The 25,962-nt window shown below is 43.5% G+C and overlaps 1 long non-coding RNA gene across 2 annotated transcripts in view; it reads right to left on the bottom strand.

Moving 5' to 3' along the window:
- Positions 1-554: 554 nt before the first annotated feature.
- Positions 555-25,962, bottom strand: part of LOC137156532 (uncharacterized) — a 32,649-nt gene continuing 7,241 nt past the window's right edge. The window contains exons 2-3 of one of the 2 annotated variants that reach the window (XR_010920786.1): positions 22,505-22,634; positions 555-661 (exon numbers count right to left, since the gene is read on the bottom strand). This is a non-coding gene — a long non-coding RNA (uncharacterized lncRNA). Of the gene's footprint in view, positions 662-9,083; positions 9,179-22,504; positions 22,635-25,962 lie in introns of those variants that run through there. The other variant, XR_010920785.1, reaches the window with a different exon arrangement.

Raw genomic sequence — 25,962 nt, 5'->3', positions numbered from 1 at the left:
ACACATTTGACCAATATACAAGCATTGATTCCAGCCAGTGAGTTTATGTGAGTGAGTTTTGTCTTGAGGACCATTGAACAGGAGGTCTAATAAATCTCAACTGTGGGGTTTTTTTTGTTTTTTTTTTTTTTTTTAACACGGTCTCTTTGAAAGTCTAGGGTAGATTCTTTGAAAGTTAGTCTGCCTTTAACACAATGTGAAAGCAGAGTAAAGCTGTGACCTAGTCACTCAGCATAGTTGTCAGAAACATGAAGAGGGAAAAGATCATGAAGCCACTAAGGAAGTTTATTTATTATCTCACACCATTCTATTTCTAGAATAATAAATGCAATATAAACCATCTTGCAGTTATAGAGAGAAATAGAAAGGAAGGACTTGGAAATAAAACTTTTTATCACCTGTAGAATAAAGCTGTTGGGTCAGATCATGACTTTTCTTGACATTTTCATGTAAATTAAGTCTAATCCTGGCTTTTTAAAATTCCTCATCCATCCTCAAGGGTATTTTCTGTGGTGCAGGAAAGCAAAAAAAGATGAGACTGCTTCCTTCAGGACATGAAGAATTTTAAAGGGCCAGGACTTTTGGTCGTCAGTGATGCTGTTCCTAGCTTGTCTGCTATGGAGGAGGAAGCACATCCCCTCTGCTCCATTCTCTTTTTTACCTGAGAAGGAAAATAAATGGTCACATAAACAAATCTTCCTTCTCATTGAATAGAACTGTTACCTCCAACACAAAAAATGGTGGTTTCAGTAGATACCAAGTCTTGATTGTGCATGGAGAGATAACAGTGTGATGCAACAGCGGGGTGTGCTGAGCTGGTAGATGTGCTGTCCTGTCACAAGAAAGGTAACAAGAAGCTTAATAAGAGGCTGGGCAACATTAAAAAGAAAAGGAGCTAAAATGACATAGTCCTTATTTATGAAAAATACTGCTTATAGCTAGTGCTGAGAGAAAGCCCAAAGCTGCACCCGGTTTCAGCTTACATTAGAAAATTGATATTCAGCCCATTTTCATTGGAAGGTATATAATCTTTTCAAGCAAACCTGAGCCTATTTATGATTTTTGACGTAAAATGGTTGTTGATATTGAATTTTGGGGGTGGAGATGGGTGAATTCACGTGACCTAAAATCAATACAAATACTTGCAGAAATGTCTGTGAAGCACAAAAACAGATGAATTTGGCACACCTCTATTCCAGCACTTTCTCTCTTGCTAGTATTACAAAATAAGCTAATTTTCATAGACAGCAATGTTGAGGCCCCTCACTTGAAAAGAATGAGAGCTAGCAAAATAAGTGTCAAGGTAAACTAAATCACACCAAGCTCCACACCGTTTGCAATGCTAACCCATGCTCTCCCTCACATATCATTCACATAGAGAATTTAAGCACCTTTGAAACTTTGTGCATGATGAATTTTTCACGCAAGCATTATCCAAGGGAAAAAAGGCTTTTCAGAGTGACTGGAAGATAAACAAAGTAAGGACTAGGAAATAGGAGGCAGCAGTCAGATGGGACAGCACGGTGAAATGATCCAGAAGTAGAGTTGTGGCTTGGGATGAGAGGAAGGCAACAAAATTTGCTCTCATTTATGCTGGTGTAAATCTATTTTATAGTAACAGTGCAAGACAATGATGTTATTCTGAATTTACCCTAGGGCAGAAATTGGCCCTATTTCTTACTCTTACATGAGCTTTTGTTGTTGTGTTGTTTTGTCAGCCTTCACTTGTGAACATTACAATTCCCCAAAGTCCTATAATAGTGTTTTTAAAATCTTTTTAAACCAAAAATGCTATGATATTTATTATAGGGTTTTTTCCCCCCCTGATTTCCTTTTAACCGACTTAGGGCAAGAGAGAAGGGCTGTTTGCTGTCAATACATTAGCAAGTAGGGATGACCTTGGAAAAGAGACAATTTTACAGCATGCAAAAGCATGATTTCATGAATGGTTTGATCTCCTCTACTTGGGTAAGGCCAATGCATGCAACAGTAGTGCTATCTTTGGTATATCGTTACAGTGGGTGAAATTCTGGCCTTATTGCAGAATTATTGCTTCAATGGAGCCAGGATTTCACCCTACAATAGCACAAAAGTGCTGGCTATAAAAATGGTTAAAAGATCACCTATTAATTTAGGTGAAATTTACCCTTGTTGCAGATGGCTGGTCCAGGGCACGTACATCATTTAAACTTATTTTCTTGTGAACCTCTGAATTATTGAGGTTTGATTATCTTTTGAGGTTTTTCTTTTGACATTTAAATGATTAACACTGGGCTTATAAAATTCAGTCTATCATCAAAACATTGGTAACTCCAGTTCATTTTGTAGTTGTTTCAGTCTTCTGTTAGCCTTTGCCTCTTCAGCATTGAAGAGTCTTGAAGACAGGAAGGTGGTCTCTTTTCAGAGGTGGTCATTCAGAGGCAGAGACAATCTTTTTTTCCCCAGACAATCATAGTTAATGGGATCAGAGGATGATGTTAAACACAGAATTTGAATGAGCTTTCTTTATGGAAGTACAGTAAAACCTGCCTTAATGACCACCTCTGAAGAGAGACCACCTTGCTGTCATGAGCGACTACTTTTGCTAACTCCCCTGTGGTTGCTCTTGGCAGGTGTTAATGTATTTTCCTTCCTTCTTTTCCAAGTTCCTTCACCATGCCCTCCTCACTACAAAAACAATTTATTATAGCAAACTGTTCACCTAAGTATTAGCCAGTCATCACATGCATGACCCTGTAATGTAGGACTCTTTAGAACTCAGAGGTCTTGAAGATGGGATCTGAAGATTTTGTGCACTTGACTAATAACATTCAATTCATTATAAATCCCACCCGTCAGACATATTCATTTTCTGACCGAGCATGCTATGTACTGTTGCTGTGTGCTGTTAAAGAGCTGCCCTATTCCACCCCAGAGGTGGCTGGATTTCAACAGAGGGTGACATGATTCCTGTACTTGTCCTCTGGGGTGAGAGGCACTACTGCATATAAATGTGATATATTATGTTGCTTAGGGGTGAGGTTGTCTTTCATACCTAGAACTTTAGTTTCTCCCCTCACTGGGCCAAATTCATTCCAATCTTACCTCCATTGACTTCAGGGTAGTCACACTACAGATGAATTTGACTGCTTGTGTATATTTATAAATCTTTCACACATCCTTGCTTTGACTTTTCTTATACATTCCCTGGAGCCTGAAGAGATAGCCAGCACCCCTTCCTTGTTCTGTGATCTGTGAAAATGGCTGTTCATCCATTTTACCCCAAGCAGACTGTCTGATGCCACAAGGAAAGAAATTGTCCGTAAGAGCTGTACATTCCGTGGACTGGTGACGCAGAACCTTGTGCCTACCTATGCATGCAAAGCTCATCGGATGCAAATATATTACCATAAACACAGTTCCCCCTAATTAATTGTCTACTTCTTGCTGAGCTCTTCGTGGCACCACATGAGCCACGACTATGGTACATTTCAGTTCAGGAATCCTTCAGAACTCCTCTGCCATCATGCTATACAGTATCATGTAGGACTCCACTACAGTATCTCTCACATCAAGTCCTGTAAGAGTCAAAGTGAAGCAGTGGAATCTTTTGCTGACACAGGGCAGCATCTTTTGCTGATGCTAGTCAGAACAGCATTTTTAAGTTGATCCTTTTTTTTTTTTTTTGGTCAGGCAAGAGAAGTCAGAGATATGTCAGGATGATGATAACATGATAATAAAATATTCTTTTTGTATTGTAATAGTGCAGACGGTTCACAGCACACTTCAATTTCCAGCATGTGACTATAGAGAAAATGCTCCTGGGCACTCCCTTTAAAAACTAAATCAACAGTATTTTAATTTGCGGTCCCTGCTTCCTTTTACACAATGAGGCACAGGGCAATAAGGAGGAACATATTTCTCTTGCAAGTTAACTCAACATGCAATAAGCAGAGGATTACTCTGGGCTCACTCAGTGCTAGCAGTACACGGTCTTGGAGAGTTCTATTGATCTTAGCTAAAATGCTTAATTTTCTTCTCTTTAATTTTCTTTCCTTATTTGTTCATTAAGTTGAAGTTGGGGGAGGGCTAGAAAATGATACCTTGTATAGTTTTTAGGTTGTGTTCGAACAGGAAAATCAAACTGGGCTTTACTAAATAATTCACAGCACAGACTATGAGGCACTATGGAAATACTGAGCATCAGCTCATAATCCAAAAAGGTGCAGTTTGGATGCAAATGTGGGGATTACTACTATATAATTGTCCATTTTACTCTGGGGAGAGGAGAGTTTTCACTGTCTCCACATTTTAACAGTTTCACATAAAACAAGGAATATTACACTCATATTTGATACTAGGAATTTTTTTTTTAAAAATGATGAACTACTGTCCCTGTATTTGGTCTCCAGCGCAATTGTACCACTGCCTTCTATCCACACACACACACACACACACACACACACACACACACACATCCCGGCACCAAGCCCTGTTACGGATTTACAAAGTTACATCATTTGTAAAAGAAGAGAACTGCTGCATATTTTATTACAATTATCACAAACTGGATCACAAACTACCAAATAAGCCTCCCTTGAAAAAGTGGCTTCCTCCTCTGGACAGAGATAGTGGCCTTTGGCGTTTTCGTTTAAAAATATAAAAGAAGACACTTTTTCAGTGTCCACCATTTATACATGTTTGTTAGAGCAGATGGAATAATATTCATTGCATAATTAGTTTGAAACCCAGTCAAATGGCTGCTAAGTCAGTAGTTCTTAGCCTTTTCCATACCACAACTCCATGTTATAGCAGAGAAGTTGCAGGATTCTTTCATATAAATTTCCAGCCATAAAGAAAAGGAGGATGGATGGGAGCCTCTGAAACCAGGTTTTTACCCCCTCTGCACGTCATGCACTCATGTATGCATTATTTGAAGGCATTTGTCAAATGTTTGGATGAACCATTTTCAGCCTTTGGATTGTTCAGGAACTTAACACTGAGTAATTACAAATTGCTATTTGTGCCATTAGGAAAGGGATAGATAATAAGACAGTAAAGATTATAATGCCACTATATAAATCTATGTTGCTCCCACACCTTTAATACTGCATTCAGTTCTGTGTGCCCCATAGCAAAAAAGATATATTAGAATTTGAAAAAAGATACAGAGAAGGGTGACAAAAAAGATTTGGAACAGTATCCGTATGAGGAGAGAATAAAAAGTCTGGGACTGTTCGTCTTAGAGACGAGTAAAGGCAGATATAACAGAGGTCTATAAAATCATGAATGGTGTGAAGAAAGTGAATAAGGAAGTGTTATTTATTCCTTCACATAACACAAGAAGCAGGGTATGAAATAACTAGGCAGTAGGTTTAAAACAAAGGGAAGTACTTCACACAAGGCACAGTCAACCTGTGGAACTCATTGCCATGGGATGTTGTGAAGGCCAAAACTATAGCTGGTTTAAAAAAAGAATTAGATAAGTTCATGAAGGATAGGGCCATCAATGGCTATTAGCCAAGATGGTCTGGGATGTAACCCCATACTCTAGGTGTCCCAGCCTCTGACTGCCAGAAGCTGGGAGTAGATGACGGGATGGATCACTCAATACTTGCCCTGTTCTGTTCATTCTCTCTGAAGCAGCTGACATTGGCCACTAATGGAATACAAGATATTGGGCTAGATGGACCATTGGTTTGAATCAGTATGGCCATTCGTATGGTGTGTAACTAATCACCAAAGTCACATGCTGTTGTTTCTGCTCCCTGATAGGGGGATGCAGACTTTCTGAACTAGAGAATAATGAACAGCTAATACTAATTAACACACAAACAGGCTGAATTTTCAGAAAAATGTAGATTTGTGCTAAAATGTATTAAACTGTTGCGATATGCAGACTCTTTCACAAATATCCTCATTTTTGAATGTCTGACTCCTCCAATAATAGTGAGCATAACTTGCTGCTTTTACTAATCAAGACCTTAAATGACCTTGCGTAGCTTTTATTTGTTAAAATCTTTGCTAATTGGCCTTTCACTATTGAGACAGTTCTGATAGCTCTTAACCTACTTATGTCAATTCCGTTGTTCAAACAGACCACTGCACCATTCTAAACAATCCTTTTTCCCCTTTGAAAGGGATATAAAGTTGGAGACACTACACAGCATAGGAAGGAGCTACTTAATTCCTGCAAGTTCCTCTTTTTAGTGAAGCCCATCACAGCATATACATAATTAGAACAGCGAGTATATATCTTGGTGTGGTCCAAAACAGTTTATGTATCAGATTTCCAGTTCAAGCCCATCTTGCTATAATGACACTGATCAGAAGAAATAGCTCTCATTTTTGCTCCTTGTGTTATATCTAAAATTAGGCTCGGATGCCATGTATAAAGTTAAGCATGTGTTCAAATGTTAGCAAGATCAGAGACACTGTATGTAAGTTCTGTGGGATCACTACAATTAATAACTGACAATTTATAAGAATTACTTTACCATTTCATTGTTGTTCATATTTTCAGAGCTAGATTTGAGCATATTATCAAATTCTATTTTTTAAAAAAAAAAGCATTATAAAAATGTGTCTTCTAGTAATAAAATCCAATACTCAACACTCTACATTTTCAAAGTTTAAAACCTCATTTTAAAAACCTCAACTAAGTAATTCTCATAACAAGAACTGGTCAGAAAATGTTCCCTCTCCTCCCAAGAAAGTTTCAATTAAAACATCTAATTTTTGACAAACCCTCTTGTCCCCATCCCCAAAAAGAGAATTTTGTCCAAAATCAGAATTTTTAGATTTTAAATTGTCTGTGGAACATGAACATTGTTGATGAAAAATTTCAGTTGAAAAGGAGTTTTGATGGAAATTTTCCAATCATCCCTTTTCATAACATTTTTGAGAAGTAAGTAAAGTATTACTTGCACTCTGCACATGGGGAAACTGAGATGGAGATTAAGGGTGGCATCCTGGTCCCAATAAATCAATACCAAAATTGACTTCAATAGGGCCAGGATATCACCTGAAGCAATTTACCCAAATCCATACAGCAGATCAGTGTCTGAGACAGGTTTAGAACACAATAGTGCCAGACTCATAGCCCTGAGGTCAGTCCACTACATTCTGCTACTCTAGCCAGAGAAAGACTCAGTAAACACGTCTGACTACACACATAAGGTTTTATCTGACCATTAATACAATTATCATCTCTAGTGTTCTATATTCGGGAATTATCACTGCAGAGTGCATGGGAAGCCCATTTGTAAAGCACTATGTACAGCTCCTGTGCTGGTTATGAATCTGATTATTATTATTGTATTTTAAGGTATGCACTAATGGTGCAAATATAATATGTTACAATGTAGATTTCACAATGAAAACAGGAATCAAAAGTACCATAAATGTGCAATATGGTTCAATAAATCTTGTGGGAAAAATGTCAGTTTATGGAATTTCTTGACCTTTGGCTGCTTGATTTTAACACTTTACCACTGCAGCGATATTTGTTTTTACATTTCGTTTTCCTGTTAATGTCTTCTGCTTTAAAGGGCAATGGAGGGGCAAAGGGTAGGGGAGTTATTTCTCATCACACCTCAAAGGTACAACCAGTTTCTAGTTCCCATAATCCAGATGCTGCAGGTTGCTACTTGTTTTCAGAAATTGGGACACAATTCTACACGCTCAAAATCTTTTCCTACCTTCCCCTCCGAAGGGTCCCGTGCTGCTACATACCTTCCTTCATTCTCCCACCCAACTGCCATGGAATTTCCCTGCATTACAATAACATTGTTCTCCAGATGAATATCACATTGCAGATCTGGTTTTCTGTGATCTGGTAGTTTGTAAATATTGATATGATTCCTTTCATGGATAGAACAGATTTTCTTTTCTGCTGTTGCTCCTGTTAATGACCAAGTTCCACTGTCACCTTTCACCTGTCTTGTTCTCCGAAACAAAAACACAACCCTAGAAAACCAAACATCAGATCCGGGGCCTAGGGGAAATAGTCTGAGTTCTAAATTGACTTGCCAAAAGCGTGGGCTCCACCTCTTGCTTCTGGGTTGTTATTCAGGGCAAGATGAATTAGCAGAAACACTTGTTACCTGTCCTAAACAGTAGGGGCTATCTCCTTTTGTGCTACAGCGACCCCTTCCCGAGACAAGTATGGAGAGCCCCATGTACAGTCCTCAGTCAGGAGGGTGATTTTAATGCAGAGGGGAAATTGTGAGGGGATTCTCAAAGTTTGACCACCAACATGTTGGAGGATCCCGTCTCACCCTTAAGACAAAAATCAAGCTGAAACCCCTGACAGTCCAGAGGAACAGTAAAAAATCTAAATAAAAATGATGGCTTTGAAAAACTTCATAGAAATTTCTTCTGCTCAGGAATCAGGATTATATCTGGCTTGAAGTAAAAAGAGAAGTGGTGTTATCTGGGCAAAAAAATCCACCCACATTCTTTTCAAGTGTGTCCTTTTAAAAAAGAAGAAAAGAATAATTGTGCACGAAGAGAAAGCAAATTCAGGGAAAAAACAAAATCTTGTAATGTTTTAGGAGGGCTTATTAGAGTGAAAATTAAGTGTCATGCAGAGCTCTGCTTCGGTCCTGATGTCTTTTATTCAAAGAACCATCACCCTGTAAACCCACTTTAACAACTCCCTTCAGATGAAATATAAAAATTAAAGACATTTACAACACAGCTTAGTAGCAGATGTAGTCTTACTGTGGGGGTTTATATCAAATGATGATGTAACCCCATCAGAAGGATTATGGCTCTTATGAAAAATCACACCAGAAAAATCTTGGCTAGCTGACAAAATGCGGGGTTCTTTTTTGTTTCAAATCCCGTTTCCCATTGTCAGAGTGGCTTGACCTTTTTATTTACCTTTGTTTGGTGGGGGAAAAAAAATCCAATTTTGCTCCTGGAGGCCTACCTGTTTCATTATCGTTCTTCAACTGTGTGTTTGGGTGTAGGATAAACAAAGGGGCCTTCCAGTGCTTTACCCTGGGAACGGTGAGGGGCACAATGTGAAGGGGGCCAGATTGTGGGGACACTTGTAGGCAGATGGGAGTCAGGATGGTTTCCCGAACCTTCCGGAACAATTTAACTGGTTAAAAACCCTGTCGTGCTGTTTTCCTTCTCCTCACTTGAGTGATTTAGAGTGTGATCCCAGAAGCAAAGCCTTTCGTAGCAAATCCTATGGAAAATCAAACCAAAAATCAAAGGTAGGTAAAGTTATGACTCTGCACTAACTTCTGTCCTGAAGAAGAAGATAGAAAGGAAAGTATATTATGTGATGCGGATCTTGTTACAATTACCCGTGCCATTGTCATCTGGAGATTAGACTGCTGCAACGCTCTCTGCATAGGGCTAAACTTCAGGGGCAGTTAGAACAGAAGGTAGTACAGAATGCTGCATAAAACTTGTGTCAGTGGGGTTGCCTGTTGGGAGCATGTTAGACCAGTTCTAATAGGCGTCTGGGTAGAATTCAAAGTGTTGGGTTTAACCTGCAGAGGCCTAAATGATTTGGGACCTGAGTGTTCACCTGTCTCACTGTAACATGCCACCACACTGCAGAGATCAGCAGTTATGTTCAAATGAATATAAACCGGGTGATTTCTAGAAGGGGTCCTCAGTTTTGGAACTTGCTCCAGAGGAGGCCTGGTTTGTTAACATTTCCAAAGTCCATCTGTTCTCTCTTTTCTAACATGGTTGAGTAGCAGGTGGGGGTGAAGTGGATGCATTTACGGGCAGCATTTTGTTAGTTTTGTGATTTGTGATGTATGGGATAGGTGCCCAGAGCACAGGGTGGGTGCCTGAAGTTACATTTTAGAAAACTGAAGAAAAATAAAATATCCAGGCCTTTTTTGTGGCACCTCAAGGGGGCAAGCATAGTCTTAGGCATCTAGCTTAGTTGTTTCTGTAGCACTCAACGCTATAGTATTGGAGCATGCTCAGGTAACTTGCAGAGGGGAGATGAAGTTGGCTTATCAGTTGTGGGGTCAGGAGAGGTCTTAAGAAGAGGCTTGCCTGGCTGGTGCCAAATGCCGGTCCCGAAGACAGGGAGAGCATCATAGCCATACTTGGCACTCTTTGAAATGGAAGCGCTCCCAATCTAAATTCACAGGAGACTAACAGAAGAAGATGACAACAGAAAGAGGGGCCGGAGTCTGCAGGACACAGACAAACATTATCATGAGAGGCAATTGCCTGGGGTCTTGAGGGTGACAAAGGTGTTATTGTTTAATCCATATGAGACTCCAGTTTATAAGCCTCCTTGAAGGAATAAGCTTTGAGAGGGACTTGAAGGAGGAGGTGAGAATGAGATTGCTGCATATAGGGCTGTGGGAGATTTCAAACATAGGAGGGATGGGTGAAGAAGGCATAAAGGAGGCAGACAGGTGGGCAGATTGGACTAAGAAGTGGAAAGAGATGAGAGCAGAGAGGCAGGAAGAGCACTGAAGGTGAGCACAAGCACTCTGATTCAGGAGCCAATAGGGAGTCTGTGAAGGGACTGTCAAAGACTAACATCAGGTGAGGTAGATGACTTTGTCAGAGATACTGTCAAGAGATTGTGTTGTCACAAGAGAAGTTGGTGGAACAAATTGATAACCTAAAGAGCAACTGGTAACTGGGACCAGATGGCATTCATCCAAGTGTTCTGAAGGAATTTAATGAAGTGATTGAACAGTTACCAAAGTGTATAATTATTCATATAATTTAGACACTATACCGGAGGACTGAAGGGTAGCAAGTGTACCTATATTTTAAAAATGGAAGTGGGGGCTTCTGGAAATTAGAGGCCAATGATTATTTCAGTATCAGATACATAGGTTAGAACAATAGTTAAAAATAGAACTATATAACAACTAGATTAACATGATATAGTAGAGAGAAACCAGCATAGCTTCTGTAAAGGAAAAGTGTGTTTCTCCAATTTGCTAGAACTTCTTTGAGCATGTCAGTAAAATGATGAATGAAAGAGACCCCAATGACAATTTATTTGACTTTCAAAAACCCTCACAAGAAACAGTTAAGGAAACAAATAGTCAAATGGTCAGAGACAAAGTACTGCCGTTGAACAGAAACTGCCTACGAGAAGGAAAACAGAGTGGGGGTGGATGGTCAATTTTTCAGTATGGCAAAACAGTGGGATACTACCCGATTCTGTACCAGCACAGAGATATTGAATGTATTTATCAATATTATTTTAAAAACTGAGTGACAAAATGAATAGTTGGCATATTTTAGGATACAAGACAAGAAGGGACTGAGAAATTTCAGAGGATGAATGGGTGAGCGTAGTGGCAGAAGAAATCCAATGTTGATAAATGCAAAATAATGCACACTGGAGGATTAACACATTTCTGGCTTCTATGTTTACTGAAAACACACAGGAAAAAAAATGAACCGAGCGTCATTGTGGACAGCTCAATGAAAACCTCTGCTTAATGTGCATTGGCAGAGCAGCATAATATAAATCTTCTGTGTTTAAAAAAGAAATGCTATTAATAGTGTGGTTTCTTTTGGATCCTTTATACACCCCTTCCCTTCATATGATCCTCCTGCCCCCAACCCACAGAATATTTCTCTTTATGTTTTCTCTTACTGTTCACATCTGTATTCTCCAAGAAAATAAAAAGAGATTTTTTTCTCACTTAGTGTAAAATATAACGGTGAATATATATACATGGTATGGATGATAGTTGTCACAGAACTGATCTCTGATCAAATAATGATATGCAAATGACATTTCTCAGCACATTGTGGTCAACTGCAAGAATAAGCCAGAAGGCTCAGTCCTCATCAGTGATCTGCTCAGTGCAACTGAGAAGTGGGAAAGGAAAGATGGAGAAAGAAAGCTACCTCTAAAACTCCTTTACAGTTCCCTGACCTTGGGAGCCAGACAAGAGACTAACTTAGGGCAGCCCCAGGGTTTGGTTTAACTTGCAACAGCTACAAGGATTATGCTAGGAAGGGATCACCAGAGTGTATGGTGCTCTGGCCACATCCCTTATCTTCTGGCCAGACCCCTAACATTTCCCCTAAACCCAGAAGATGTGAACAGGGAGCAATGTGTCCACAAACATGCTAGCTCCACACCACCTGGATAGTCTCCCACATGAGGGAAATTCTCAGTTGGCTGGTTAAGCCAGTTTTGGCTCCTTCTTCTTCAAGTACTTAATCATCTCCATTCCATTGTAGGTGTGTGCATGCTTCCGTGCATGGTTACCGGAACTTTTTTCCCCATTAGCAGTACCTGTAGGGCCGGCTTCAGTGCCCCTTGGAGCCCCACGCACATGCCACAGCATATGGGGAACTGCCGGCCCTACGCCCCCTCAGTTTCTTCTTTCCGTCTGTGATGGTTGCTGGAACTGCTTCAGCATGCATCGCAAGTGCTCAATCCCTTTTGTTCTCCTTTAATTGTTTGTTGTTTGTATTAGCTAGGTAGTGGTAATTAGTCACTTAGGATAGTCCCGGCTGGGAATTTGCCGGGAGCGGGGCATGCCCTGGTCACTGGGCTTCAAACCGTGTGCCTCCTGTGGGAAGGCCTTTCCACTGAGCAACCCCCACGATAGTTGCCTAAAGTGCCTGCGGGAAGCTCATCGTAAGGAAAAATGCAAAATTTGTAAGGCTTTCAGACCTTGGACCCAAAAAGACAGGGAGATCCACTTGAAAGCCTTACTAATGGAGGCAGCACTCAGACCAGCCTTCAAACCAACCTGTTCTACTTTGGTACCAAGAGTGGCATAGGTGCAGAGCGTGCTGTCAGCACCGGCCCTGCCTCAGCACTGGACTTTTCCTCTCCGTCGAGGAAGAAGTAGCGAAAGCAGCACACAGAGCGGGGTCGCTCCCCTGCACCGTCCAAGAAAGCAGGGTCGAGCAGAGGGACGGCTGGAAGCCAGACAGTCGAGACTTGCTTACCATCGCCGGAGCCTATGTCTCCAACCAGAGAGGCACCCGACTCCTGAGAGTGGGAGGGCATCTCTGCACCTGCCAGTGCCGTTTCAGGCAGCACAGACCTTATTGGCCGTGCTCACATCGCCCACGCCCCGGCCTCCGCCCAGAGAGAAGGGGCCAGTGTCTCAGGGGAAAACCATGTTGGGACCCCCTGGTTGGCTTAGGCGATCCCCGGAGCAGGGAGGAAGGTCTCCAAAAACCAGATCGCCCCAGGTGTAGGGGTCGACAAGGCGCCACTCCCCCAGAAGTCACTCCAGGTCATGGTTGCTGGAGCACCCCGCATCAGTGGGACATGGAGCAAGCTCGCCCTCCTGGCTCTGGTCACGATCCCCAGCACTGGGCAAAATTTGCTCCAGGAGATGGCACCTGTCTGGGTTGCCTGCAGAAGGCCATTCCCCAGAGGGAAGGCAGCAGCACTCCCAATCTCCGGCACCAAGGAGTTCGCTCGCACTGGTGCGGTGCAGAACCCGGTCACTGGAGGCTGACTTGGCACCAAGGGGGAAGCGGCGCTGTAAGTCATCGGTGCCCAGTCATGGCTCCGGGTGCTTCAGTTCGCAGTTGGAGCCTGGTTCCCCATGTCGGCACCGGTCGCAGCACTGGCACCGGGTCCCATCCTCATCACAATCGACAACGCCAAGAAGCCATTCTGCAGAGCGCTGGAGCACCCACTGATCAGGTCATTGTGCCCCCACCACTCAGCACCATACAGCAGGAGCCTCTGAGGATGCTCCACTGTGGTCATCTAACAGTGAGTCGGTGTCCTCTTGAGAGGACGGCCACCAGGTGAGTTGTTGCCAGCAGCAAAAGATGCCGGAGCACCCTTCGGATCAGGCAGCCCCGGCATGGCGTCAGGGGTAGTGGCCAACCCAATGGTCATATTGGGCACCTGGGGGTTTCTGGTTGGGCCAAGTCTGCAGTCGTTCAGGTTGTCTCGGGTGCAGTCTGCACCACCGGCACCAGAGAAGGGCCATTGTTTGGCCTCTGATGACGATTCGGACCCCCAAGAAAGGATCTCTGTTGGGGCCCCTCATCAGTGGGAAGGGATGCCACCAACCACCGCACGCTTCCAGTCCTCCTCCTCTTCCTCAGATGAGGTGGCCACCCAGGGACACTCGGCACCCCTGGATGATTTCAGGGTTCATCAAGAGCTTCTCAAGAGGGTGGCTTCCAACTTGGGGATGGAGGCAGAGAAGCTGAAGGAGGCGTCAGACAGTCTCTTTAATCTCCTGGCAGCAGCTGCCCCAGCCCGGGTTGCCCTCCCCATGCATGAGAGGGTATTGAAGATAGTGAAGGTCCTGTGGCAGACCCCTTCATCAGTGGTCCCAACTTCTAAGGGGGCCAAGAAAAAATATTATGTCCCGGCCAAAGGATTCAAGTACCTTTTCACCCACCCCTCTCCCAGTACCCTGGTGGTAGATGCAGCCAACCATTGGGACAGGCAGGGAAAGCCTGGTTCCATGCCAAAAAATAAAAATAAGAGATTGGATCTGTTTGGGAGAAAGGTTTATTCAATGTCAAGCCTGCAGTTTCGAATTGCCAATCAGCAGGCTCTCCTGGGCAGGTACAACTTCAATCTCTGGGACTCGCTAAAGCGCTTTGCAAATGCTTTCCCCCAGGACTGGGTGCTGGACTTTAGTACCATCCTGGAGGAGGGTATCACGATGGCCAGAACAGCGCTGCAGGTGTCTTCAGACGCAGCAGATTTGGCAGGCAGAGTCATGGCCTCCGCCATCTGCATGAGTAGGTACTCGTGGCTGTAATCCTCGGGTCTGTCCCAGGAGGTCCAACAGTTCATTCAGGACCTCCCCTTTAATGGGTCGGCCTTGTTTTCAGACCAGATAGATGTGAAATTGCATGGTCTGAAAGACTCGAGGGCCACACTTTGCTCCCTGAGTCTTTATACACCCCAAACCTCTAGACGCCAGTTCCATCCTCAGGTCCAGCAACAGCAGGGATACCAGCCCCAGCGCCCTACAGACAGAGGGACAGAAATAGGGGGTCAAGGAGACGTTAACCAACACCAGGGTCCTCCTCAGCCCCACCAGCAAAGGTCGTCTAAATGATCAAGTAACCGAAGGAGGTCAATTTGAAGGTGCCTGTTCCCTGGATCCCTCCCATCCCTTCTTGAACTGCCTAGCTCCCTTCCTGTCTGAATGGACCAAGGTCACGTCGGATTCCTTGGTCCTTGGAATAGTTTCAGAAGGCTATGCCCTCAAGTTTGCTTCTACCCCTCCCAAACACCATCCCTCCCCGTCCCTCTTCAGGGACTCCTTTCACGAGCAACTCCTCATGCAAGAGGTAGAGACCCTTCTCAGCTTGGGGGGCCATAGAGAGGATTCCACTGGACAGGAAGGGTAAAAGGGTTTTACACGAGGTACTTCCTCATCCCCAAAGTGAAAGGGGATCTAAGGCCTATTCTAGACCTGCGTCGTCTCAACAAATTTCTCAAGAAGTTGAAATTTCGCATGGTCTCTCTTGCCTCCATCATCCCCTCCCTGGATCCAGGAGACTGGTATGCTGCTAAAGGATGCATACTTCCACATCTCTATCTTCTCCAGTCACGGGTGTTTCCTCCATTTTGTGGTAGCTGGTTCCCATTCCCAGTTTGCATTGTTGCCCTTTGGCCTTTCCTCAGCCCCGAGGGTGTTTACAAAATGTATGGCTGTTGTGGCAGCACACCTGAGGCACAAAGGGGTCCAAACTTTCCCCTACCTGGATGACTGGCTAATGAGGGGCAGGTCCAGGGCCCAGGTCCAGAACAGTATAGATCTGACATGCGCCACCTGCTGCCAGCTGGCCCTGCTAATAAACTAACAGAAGTCCACATTAGCCCCGATGCAGCAGATTGAGTTCATCAGGGCGGTCCTGGACGCTTCCCAAGCCAGAGCTTTCCTTCTCCAGCCATGCTTTGAGGCCATGTCTGCCATCATTGCTCACCTGCACCTCTGCCCGATGACAACAGCCAGGCACTGTCTGCAGCTATTAGGCCACATGGTGGCCCACACTTACATGGTAAGGCTGGCTCACCTAAGACTCAGACCACTTCAGTCGTGGTTGGCCTTGGTTTATGCCCCGAGCAGACATTCCCTGGACCGGGTGGTCTCAGTTCCCTCCCAGATCCTGGCCACACTAGACTGGTGGTGGAACTCCTGGGCAGTGTGGAGGGGTGTGCCATTCGAAGAGCTAGTCCTTGGTCACCGTGGTATTGAACACATTAGACTTAAGGTGGGGGGCCCATATCAGTGCCAACCTCGACACTCAAGTAGTCTGGTTGAAGGAGGAGAGGTGAATGCATATCAATGTGAGAGTGTTACAGGCTATTCAACTAGCATGTGAAGTGTTCCTCTACTTTATTGAAGGGAAGGTGGTGCACGTACTTACAGACAATACTGCAGCCATGTATTACACCAACGGGCAGGGGGGAGCCTGTTCCTCAGCCCTCTGCAAGGAAGCCATTTGTCTGTGGGACCTGGTGGTGAGGCACATTTTTCACATAATAGCCTCTCACCTCCTGGAAGTGAGGAATGACAAAGCGGACTGCCTCAGCAAGTCATTCTTACCCCGTCACGACTGGTCACTGCATCCAGGTATGGTATCTATGGTTTTCCAACGGTGGGGCTCTCCCCAGGTGGACCTGTTCGCATCAGCATGGAACAAGAAATGCCTGCAGTTCTGCTCCCTCTGTGGTCTGGAGGCTGGGTCACTCTCTAACACCTTCCTTCTGCAGTGGTCGAGGAGCTTCATGTACATGTTTCTACCCATTCCACCAGCCTTTGGAAAGGAGATCAGTTTTCTCCCACCCTATGACAATTAGGCTCCTGAAAGGGGAGGAGAGGCTCTATCCACAGGTCCGTGATCCGGGTTCTTCATGGGATCTCAACCTGGGTCCTCTCATGGCTCATGGGGCTCTCCTTTGAGCCCATGGCTACATGCCCGTTACTGCTGCTATCATGGAAGGTGGCCTTCCTGGTGGCCATTACTGCTGCAAAGAGGGTCTTTGAGATTAGGGCGCCGAACTCGGTGTTCTATAAAGACTGAGTTCAGTTGCGGCCGCACCCGGCCTTCCTGCCTAAAGTGGTTTCCCAATTTCATCATAACCAAACTAATTTTTCTCCCCATATTTTTTCCCCAAACCGCATGGTTCAGAGGAGGCGAGGAGGTGGCACATGCTAGATGTTAGATGGGCATGCTACATCAAGCACATGAGACTGTTCCAGAGGTCTACACAACTCTTCGTTGCGGTGGCTGATCAGATGAAAGGTTTACCTTTTTCCACCTGGTGCATCTCATTGTGGATAACTTCCTGCATGAAGTTCTGCTGTGAGCAAACGAAGGTGCCACTTCCAGGGATAATTACAGCCCACTCAACCAGAGCTCAAGCTTCATCTACAGCCTTCCTAGCGAGAGTGCCTGTGCAAGACATCTGCAGAGCTGCCACCCGGTCGTCTGTACACACCTTCACGTCCCACTGCACTATCGTCCAGCAGCCACGGGACAACATGGGCTTCGGCAGAGTGGTGCTGCAAGCAGCTCATCCGTAACTCCGAGCCACCTCCAAGGTATTGCTTGTCAGTCACCGACGATGGAATGGACCTGAGCAAGCACTCAAAGAAGAAAAGACGGTTACTTACCTTGTAACTGTTATTCTTCGAGACGTGTTGCTCATGTCCATTCTATAACCCACCCCCCAGTCCCTATTGCCGGAGTTGTGGCAAGAAGGAACTGAGGGGGCATAGAGCCGGCAGGGCCTCATATACTGTGGCATGTGTGGGACTCCAGGCGGCGCTGAAGTCAGCCCTATGGGTTCTGCTAAAGGGAAAAAAGTTCCGGTAACCGTGCACAGAGGTGCGCAAACACTTACAATGGAATGGACATGAGCAACACGCCTCAAAGAACAACAGTTACAAGGTAAGTAACCGTCCTTTTCCACCACCAAAGCAGTGCAAAAGCGGCCATGCTGGACCCAAGGAAATGCCCATAACATTGCTACAGAGCTTATGCTACTTCCATTCAAAATGTTCAGCTACTTTAAATAAGAAAGGAAGCCTGATGCAGATAATTAGTAGCAGAATGCTGGTGAAGCGGTAAGCTGTGTGTAAGTACAAATTGTCACATGTGTATGTCTATCATATATGTAGCTGGTGTGTGTGTGTGTGTGTGTGTGTTTATTTACATCACAAACACTGTTAGCTTTAGGCTACTGCTGCATCATCTTTGCATCTGACAAGGATGTGCCCCAGAGAAGAGACTGTCAAGCTGCAAAACCTTTATGGTACTGCCCTAAGCACCAGTACATTGCTGCTGTACTTGCTTTACTCTCGGGAGCACTGATCTGGCATGGGAAAGAGCTTGCAACAGATCTCCTTAGTTGCTGGTACCAGCTGTAAAGCACTGCTGCAGCTCAGACGAGGTGAATTCCAGACCCCCCGTATCATACTGCTCTCTGACTCTCACCAGCACAAGGATTTGGTTACTATGACCAGACAGTCTGTTACCCAGACTCTGTTAAAACTGATTCATTTCAAGAGAAAGACCACAAAATTCCCTAGGAGCTGCATGAATGGTGGATCTTGAAGCAGCTGGGGAGATCTATACTGCTGGACATAGGACCTGAGACAGTAAAGCAAGTATGGGGAAAAGAATATTTTCCCATCCCTTTAGCCAGGAATATATCCGACACCTTGTCTGTTCATGTGTCTTTTAGGTTATTAGCTCTTTGAGCTAGCGGTTGTCTCTTCATATGGGATGGAGAGAGCCTAGCACAACTGGGCCCTGATACTGATTAGTATAGATGAATAAAACTAAAATAATGAGCCAAGAACCATTTCCCTATCCCCAGCTAGGCTCTGAGGAAGAGGGTCTTCATGTGGCTGTTAAAAGTACCAGCCCAGAAACCAGGGTGACCAGCAAATGAATGGCCACGAAGCAAAAAGTATCAAGACAGTGGAGTTGATTCAGTCACAGGCACTGAAAATCCTCCAGCTCACCTCAGAGAAAAGAGCCTGGGAGAGTAAGATGATGCCTGTGGGGGGACACTGCTTCAAGCCTAAGGGAGAAAAGAAGGGCATCTCCTAAGGTGGAAGATGAGGCTTTGAATGGAGTATCTACCATATTTACAGTTGCAACCCATCACCTTCACCCGATCCCCCCCCCTCAGAATTAGAAAATTTGAGACTCAAGATAAGGAAGGAGACCTGGATTCTCTTCTTGGTTCTGCCCCTGACAAAGTATAACCATGGGTAAATCGCTTAACCATTCTGTGCCTCAGTTTCCCCATCTGTGTAATGGGGTAATACCTTCCTACTTTACAGGGTGTTGAGGCACCATTCATTAATGTCCATAAAATGCTTTGAGAACCTTGAATGAAAGTACAAGATGTTAACTTTCTTCTTCTTCTTGTCTCTTAGACACAAGTAGCTGCAAGGAAAAAATTGGCATGAGGGGCTGAGGCTTCTGCTCCCCTCTTCCACAACTTGGAAACAAAGTACACAGGGGAAGGTGAGCTTCTTACTTGGTCTATATGCTTTACCTTGAGACTGCTTTTCCTTCTTGTTTCCTGAGAAGTGGAGACAGGCCACTCTTTTTCCTGATAGGTTTGTTAAAAGTGGAAGGAGAAGATGCTCAACTAGAAATTTAGGAAGCTTTTCTTGTGCATATTACACCATGGCAGAATCAGCTTCCATCAGCTCCCCAAAGTCTCTCAGTTTAGGATTAAACATCATTGATAAATGCTGTGTTTTTATTCTTTTTCATCTTGTATTTAGACAAATGTTCTTTCCTGATGAAGCATCCCTCCCTCACCCCATCTGTTTCAATAAGCTGGGCTGTGCCTGGGTCTCTGGGGGCAATCGCTGGAATGTACTTTACTCTGTACCCCAGAAAGCAGTAGCTGCAGTTCCTCTGTGAAACATGGCAGGGTTTGTAATTGTAAAAATGATAGTGTTCAGCTAATGACAGTGCCTATGGCATTTCTATGCCAAGAGGAGAGAATGCATCGTATACAGTTTCCAAACCTCAGAACATGCAAAGACTCTTGTAGGTCTGGAAGGCAGACTGAGACTGAGACAAATTTGTCTGATCATCTGCCTGCCAGTGAGATCAACTTTCCTGCCCCTGGGAGAGGTTTTTAAAAAGTAGCCAAAACAATTAGCTGTATATCTAGTCACTCCTGACCCTGAAGCAACATGCCTCTTCCCCCATTCCTCCACAGCTCTCAGATGTTATCGGAGGAAGCAGAAGAATGTTTTTAAAGGACATTTAATTTTAAATAAGCTGACATTAACCTCTGACGTGTAGGACTGGCGGCCCACTGTAGCATTTAGATCTAATGCGGGCGCAGGATGCAAAGCTCTCCAGTGGAATGTTACCTATGTTGACCTCAAAGTTATTTATCAGATGGCTTGAAATATAAAAAAAAAAAAAAAAAAAAAAGATACAAAAAATGTTGCTTGCAGTTATGGTGCTTGAATGGACAGATTAATGGAATTAGAATGTGAGTACTGTTGAAATGTTTTTGGATATGAAGAACACCTGAACAGGTGAGACCAGGGTACATTAAGGTGAGTGAGAGGAAAGTATATAAAACTCCAGTCAAAGAACTGCCTGCTCTCTTGGACTCCCAGGTCTTCAAGTCATCTGGATTTGTGTGTTTTTCTTCCTTCTTCACTTCCAAGGGAGAAAGAACTTGCCCTCTGCTCAACACGTCAAGCACCACATTTAAAGGACACTTGCAAGACCCATCATATTAAGTGGACACTATTAAGATAAGAGGCACATTTAAGCATAGAGATGCATTTGCCTAATGGCTGAACAGTGTTTATAGCTGTGAATATAAAACCTTCCAAAATGGTATCTAATGTTTGAATTCCATTTAAGAACTGACATCATCACTATCAGCCAATTCTCTTCTTGGCCTCATTATTATTATTTCAGCTCATTTTCTTCATTAAAGCAGATGTGGTGTAAGTGAGGGCTGTTAACACACATATTCCATACCTAATGATTATATATTTTACTACCTTGGGCATCAAGCTGAAGGGGACCAATGTCATTTGATGCAACATAATGTAAAAGACAGATTTCAATCACTACCATGCTAAGAAAGAAAGAAAGAAAGAAAGAAAGAAAGAAAGAGCCCCCATTTCCCCAGATCAGACACTCAATCTGCTAATGTATTCTGTCTGAACATATGATACCAAGTGCAGGAACCTCAACCCAGAAAGCTCAGTGGATAGAAGAAAGCTGACTACTTAAGACTCTTGCAACAGGTTCAGTGCATCTCTAGACACAGCCTGAAGCAATAAAGAGTGAAAGAAAAATTCTTTTTTAGATTAGATACCTAGTTTGATATTTAGCAGCCTTTTTAGCAGTTGGAGACTTTAGCTTATAAATCTACGATACATACAACTTCCTATGCATTTATTCAGCTAGTACTCTACAAAATTCAGGGGCAAGTTGTCAACCCTAGGTGCAAGATAAACACCCACAAAAATAAAATGTCCCTGTTGCATATTTGAATACCATCATGTGTGGTAATTGTATACGTATGCACATCAGACAACTGGCACATGAGAGAGTTGGGTATTTTACTCCATGTTTGTACAGAACCTACCATAATGGGCCCTGAATGGGGGTTCTTGGCACTAAAACAAATAATCATTACCGCAATCGGAGATACAAAACACTCAATTTATGTCAGCCACCACCACAGTGCTGGCATAAACGTAGTGTTCCGCCTGTGCAACGGGAGCATGTGCATTGTTTGCACAGCTACCCGTCATGTTTGCAGTTGAAAATTTGGCCCGTATGACTAACATGACATATCTCCCATATACGGTAAATAATAGGGAAGTAAATCTTTGAGCTGTAGCAGAGGATGGGGCTGGGCACTGAGATCAGTCTAGTCATAAATGACCATTCAGCAGAGATACAAGGGAATGACTCGTGTGAGAAAAGATTATTCACATAAGAAAGGGTTTGTAGGACCTAGAGCAAAAATGAGGGGCTGAAAATGAGGCATGAGGTGTGACAGTGCTAAGGGGCAAGGCATGCACATCCTGTGCTTGCACCAGGCTGGGCACCAACCAGTGCTTACCAACCCCCAATGTCACAAGCACTAAATATTTGTGCACATTTAAAATAAATAGCACCAAAAGTGGGGGTAAAGGGAGTTTTTAGTTCAAGATCCAGCTCATACAGCTCTGAGGAAATAAGTACTGAGTGTCGAATCCCAGTGATGACACTAAAGGTAAATGGATTTGGTTTTTTTTCCCCTCCATGTACAGTAGTAGCAATAACAGCAGTGACAGGGCATTTGTAGCTGCACATCACATCTGCTGAAAATATTTCATTTGGGAAGCATGGCTCTTATCACATAAGTTGGTCCCTTTGTTTTACTGCCTAATGTTTCAGATTGCTCGTGATCATCACTGGAATCCTGGTTGGAAAGCATCATTCCACTCCAGATTCAGGAAGGCAGGATATAAATTGAAGCCAATACATTTGCTATCAGAGAAACATGTATTATTATTAAAAATCATACATCACACACTGAAGTAAATACCTTGCATGGGGGAATTGGAATCATTCACAGAGAGCTAGATCCATCACTTTCTAAATCAGGTACATCAGCTAGTGAATCAAATGCATCACCTTTGAATTAGATGGACTCCCCGTTGAATTAGATGCATCACCTATTGAATCAAATACATTACTATTGAATCAAAAACTGTCCATCAACCAGTAAATCATGTAAATATTATCCACACTGCACGTTGAACAGCTGCATCACCAATAGGTTTAACAGCTGACATGTTAAAGCTGCTATAACATTTAAACAATTACCTTAAGGAACAAACTCAATACATCAGTCACTAGTCCTGGTAGATAACTTTGCAGAGCCAGAAAAAAAAAAAATCACACTGAAGATATTTGTATTTTTAATATAATATTTTTTTAGCCCATAATGGCTGGATAGAACCAGCCAAAATAAGGAGAGAGAAAAAAAATCTGTCTCGACCAAACTGCCATTTTAGATTATGCTAAAGGAGATGTTTAGATGCTTAGGGAGATGTTTATATGATAGTAAATAAGGTGTCATGATTGTGCTATGCATTTTAACCGTGAGTGTGTGTAAATCTGCTCAGAGTAGACTGAGATGGTGCTTAAAGAGGTGTAGGCAGCCAGCAACCCAACTATGCTAAGGCACTTCCAACTTTGCTAACACCAGTGAAGCTGAATCAGTGGTAGGAATGGGGGAGATGTTTTGCAAAATGGTCCTAGTGCAGGCCAGACTTAGGAACTCTGAGTCCACATGACATTCACCTGATTTTCTTTTTCATTTCAAACTCAAAACTCAATCCAACATCCTTCTAAAGGTGAGCACCTCAAACAAAACTGGAACTGAATGATGCTTTCTTCACAAAATTGCAGAAAATGTGAGATTTCACAGGCTGTTTGCATGACACCAGGTGAAAATAGGTAGTTCCAGAAGCATTACACTTTGAGTTCTAGGCTCCCTTCAAACTCAAGGGGTGTGGCCCCTCCTGAACTGAAATGGAAAGGAAGATTTTCACTGATGCCTGTGAACTCAAAAGTCCAGTTTTCATACATTGTTGTTAATAATATTCTGCATTTCTTTAGCAATTTCCACTGGAGGATCTTGAAGCACTTTAAACACATTAATACATAAAGCCTCACAACCGCCCTTTGAAACAAGCATTGATAGCCCCATTTTGCAGACAGAAAAAATGAGGCAGAGTGCAATTGGGTAATTTTTTTTCCCTTCCAAGGTCATACAGTATCTGTGGCAAAGCTAGGCATAGTACTCATATCTCCTGACTCCCGGTGCTGTGCTATAGCCACAAGTCCATCCTTCCTCATCTTTGCAGCTATATCACAAGCTATTAGAAATGCGTTCGAACTCTTGCTGGCTGGCTCAGGCGCATGAATAAGCTACAGCTATAGTGATGCCTACAACAGTGGGGCACAGTGGATGGATCTACTGAAGAGGGATCCAGGGGCTTTGTGCAAAGTGATCAGAAGCTGAGCTCAAGTACTTTCCCCCAGCAGGAGGTGAGCGCATAATAAGCATGTCTGCGGTAGAGGGATTTCTCACTGTTTCAGTTTAGTTGGGGGGCCGGGGAGGGGAAGAGGGAAAGGGGTGAGGGAATGGAAGAATGAAATAGAAGCAGAGGTGGGAGAAAGCTCTGTGTGGCCTGGGTCAGTCCAAAACATAGTGGTCTCACTGAAATTCTCCACCAGGCTATTAAATTATAAAATCCTTTCAATGCATGTGGCCAAGATCAACAGATTCTTCAACCACGTGGGATAGAAAAAGGCAAAGGAAATGCAATTAAAAGGCAAAAAAGAGGAGAGAGGGGGAAGGAGGCTGATCTGGTCTAATTGGACACAATCTGCGGTGGTCCCTCCTACCCACTAATCTCTTTTCTACTGGCTCAAATCTTTGCAGCAACATTCTAGGAGTGCCCTTATTTCTCTCTTTCCATGGAGAGCCACGTCCACAGTAGTCTGAAGTACACTGATGGAGATACATAGGGTCGAACCTGCACAGCACCTCTCATCACCATGTCTAGCTTAGGCTAGTGCGATCAGTAGCTCATTTTTCCAAGCACTCTCATATTTTAGAAAAGAAAAGAAAATGTTTAAAAAAAAAAAAAAATCCAACAGAAAAGCTCTTAATGAGAATGGCCTGACTTTCCCAGCCTTTGTCATCCTTGTGACCATGATTGTAAGAAAGTATTGGAAATAAGATATCTGAATTTCAAAGCCCAGTCATCCATAACAGACAGAAGTTGCACGCTGTACTCTTTAACCTTTGAAATATTCTGTATTTTAGAGTGGTTGGTTGTTCCACCTTTTTTCCTCCCAGGTTCCCAAGGCTGTAAAAGGGGAGAACAGGAATCAGTCAGCCAGTCAATCCAATTATAGCACATAGAGTCTATTGCTGTCTTTCACTGAGGGCATGAGTGAGAAATGAAAAAGTCTCATTTGTGCGACAAAGGTTCCAGGGAGAAAAGAGAATGAGCACAAGCAAAATATATTCCTCTGCCAATGGCTGGAATGAGAATGGGGACAGGTTAAACCTCCATCCATCATTTTCTTAAGGCGGTTATCTTTTTAGTCATTTCTTGATGTAGATTATGCAGAGCTCTCCTCAGCCAAAACATTCGTGTTGCTTGTGCCCTCATTCTGTTTATATATCAGTATCTTAATCCTGACATTTAGGTCTACCAGTGTTGCCTGAGCTTCAAGAGCAGGAAGGATACCATCTGTGTCCGGTCCTGGAAGTAATAGCTTTAGTAGACGTTGTAGCACCTTTTCCAAATACAGCTGGTCTGTGTGGCTGTTCACTTTGCAAAGTACAGTATTGGACTCAATATGGAGATGATTTACTAGATGCTCTGCCTGTCTAATTCACAAGGGGAGCCATCTGTTTCAAAAGGTGACTTACGGGATTGGCGTCAATAGATGACATATCTGATTTAGAAGTCCAGCTCAGCATTGCAGTATGAAATACTGTATATGTATTGCAGTTCATTGTGCAGTGCATCTACTTCAGCTGTGTGAGACAGTGGGGCAAGGCGGGGTGGAAAGAAGGCTGGGATCTAATCAGTACTGACCCCATTTCTAGAGTTAATGGGCCTGACTCATCCTCGGCCCAGTGTTCCCAGTTCCGTTTGTACAGTAAATACCTTCAGAAGCCTTTGTGAGTGTTTGCCTTTTGCTGGAGCTTTGCTGGAAGAGGCAATGTTAAAAAAATCCCATGAGCGTCAGTGATGGCTGAATCTCAAAGGGGGTGGAGGGTCAGTTCCAAAAGCACTGGAACTAGGTGAAACAAGGTGGTTTTAAATTCACAGGGGCTTGTCCAATCCTTTTGTTTGTATTCACATGATTTTACATCGCCTAGTTTCACATACCATTGGTACCTATATTCCACAGGGAAGGGAACATTAAAAACGTGATTAGAGTTATGTCCTAGAATTGTCCATGTCTTCTTAT

The sequence above is a fragment of the Emydura macquarii genome, unplaced genomic scaffold, assembly GCF_026122565.2.
Source record: "Emydura macquarii macquarii isolate MOO-44397 ecotype Brisbane River unplaced genomic scaffold, CSIRO-AGI_Emac_v2 contig_1451, whole genome shotgun sequence".
Classification (NCBI taxonomy): Eukaryota; Metazoa; Chordata; order Testudines; family Chelidae; genus Emydura; species Emydura macquarii.
This window is presented reverse-complemented; position numbering and strand designations above follow the sequence as displayed.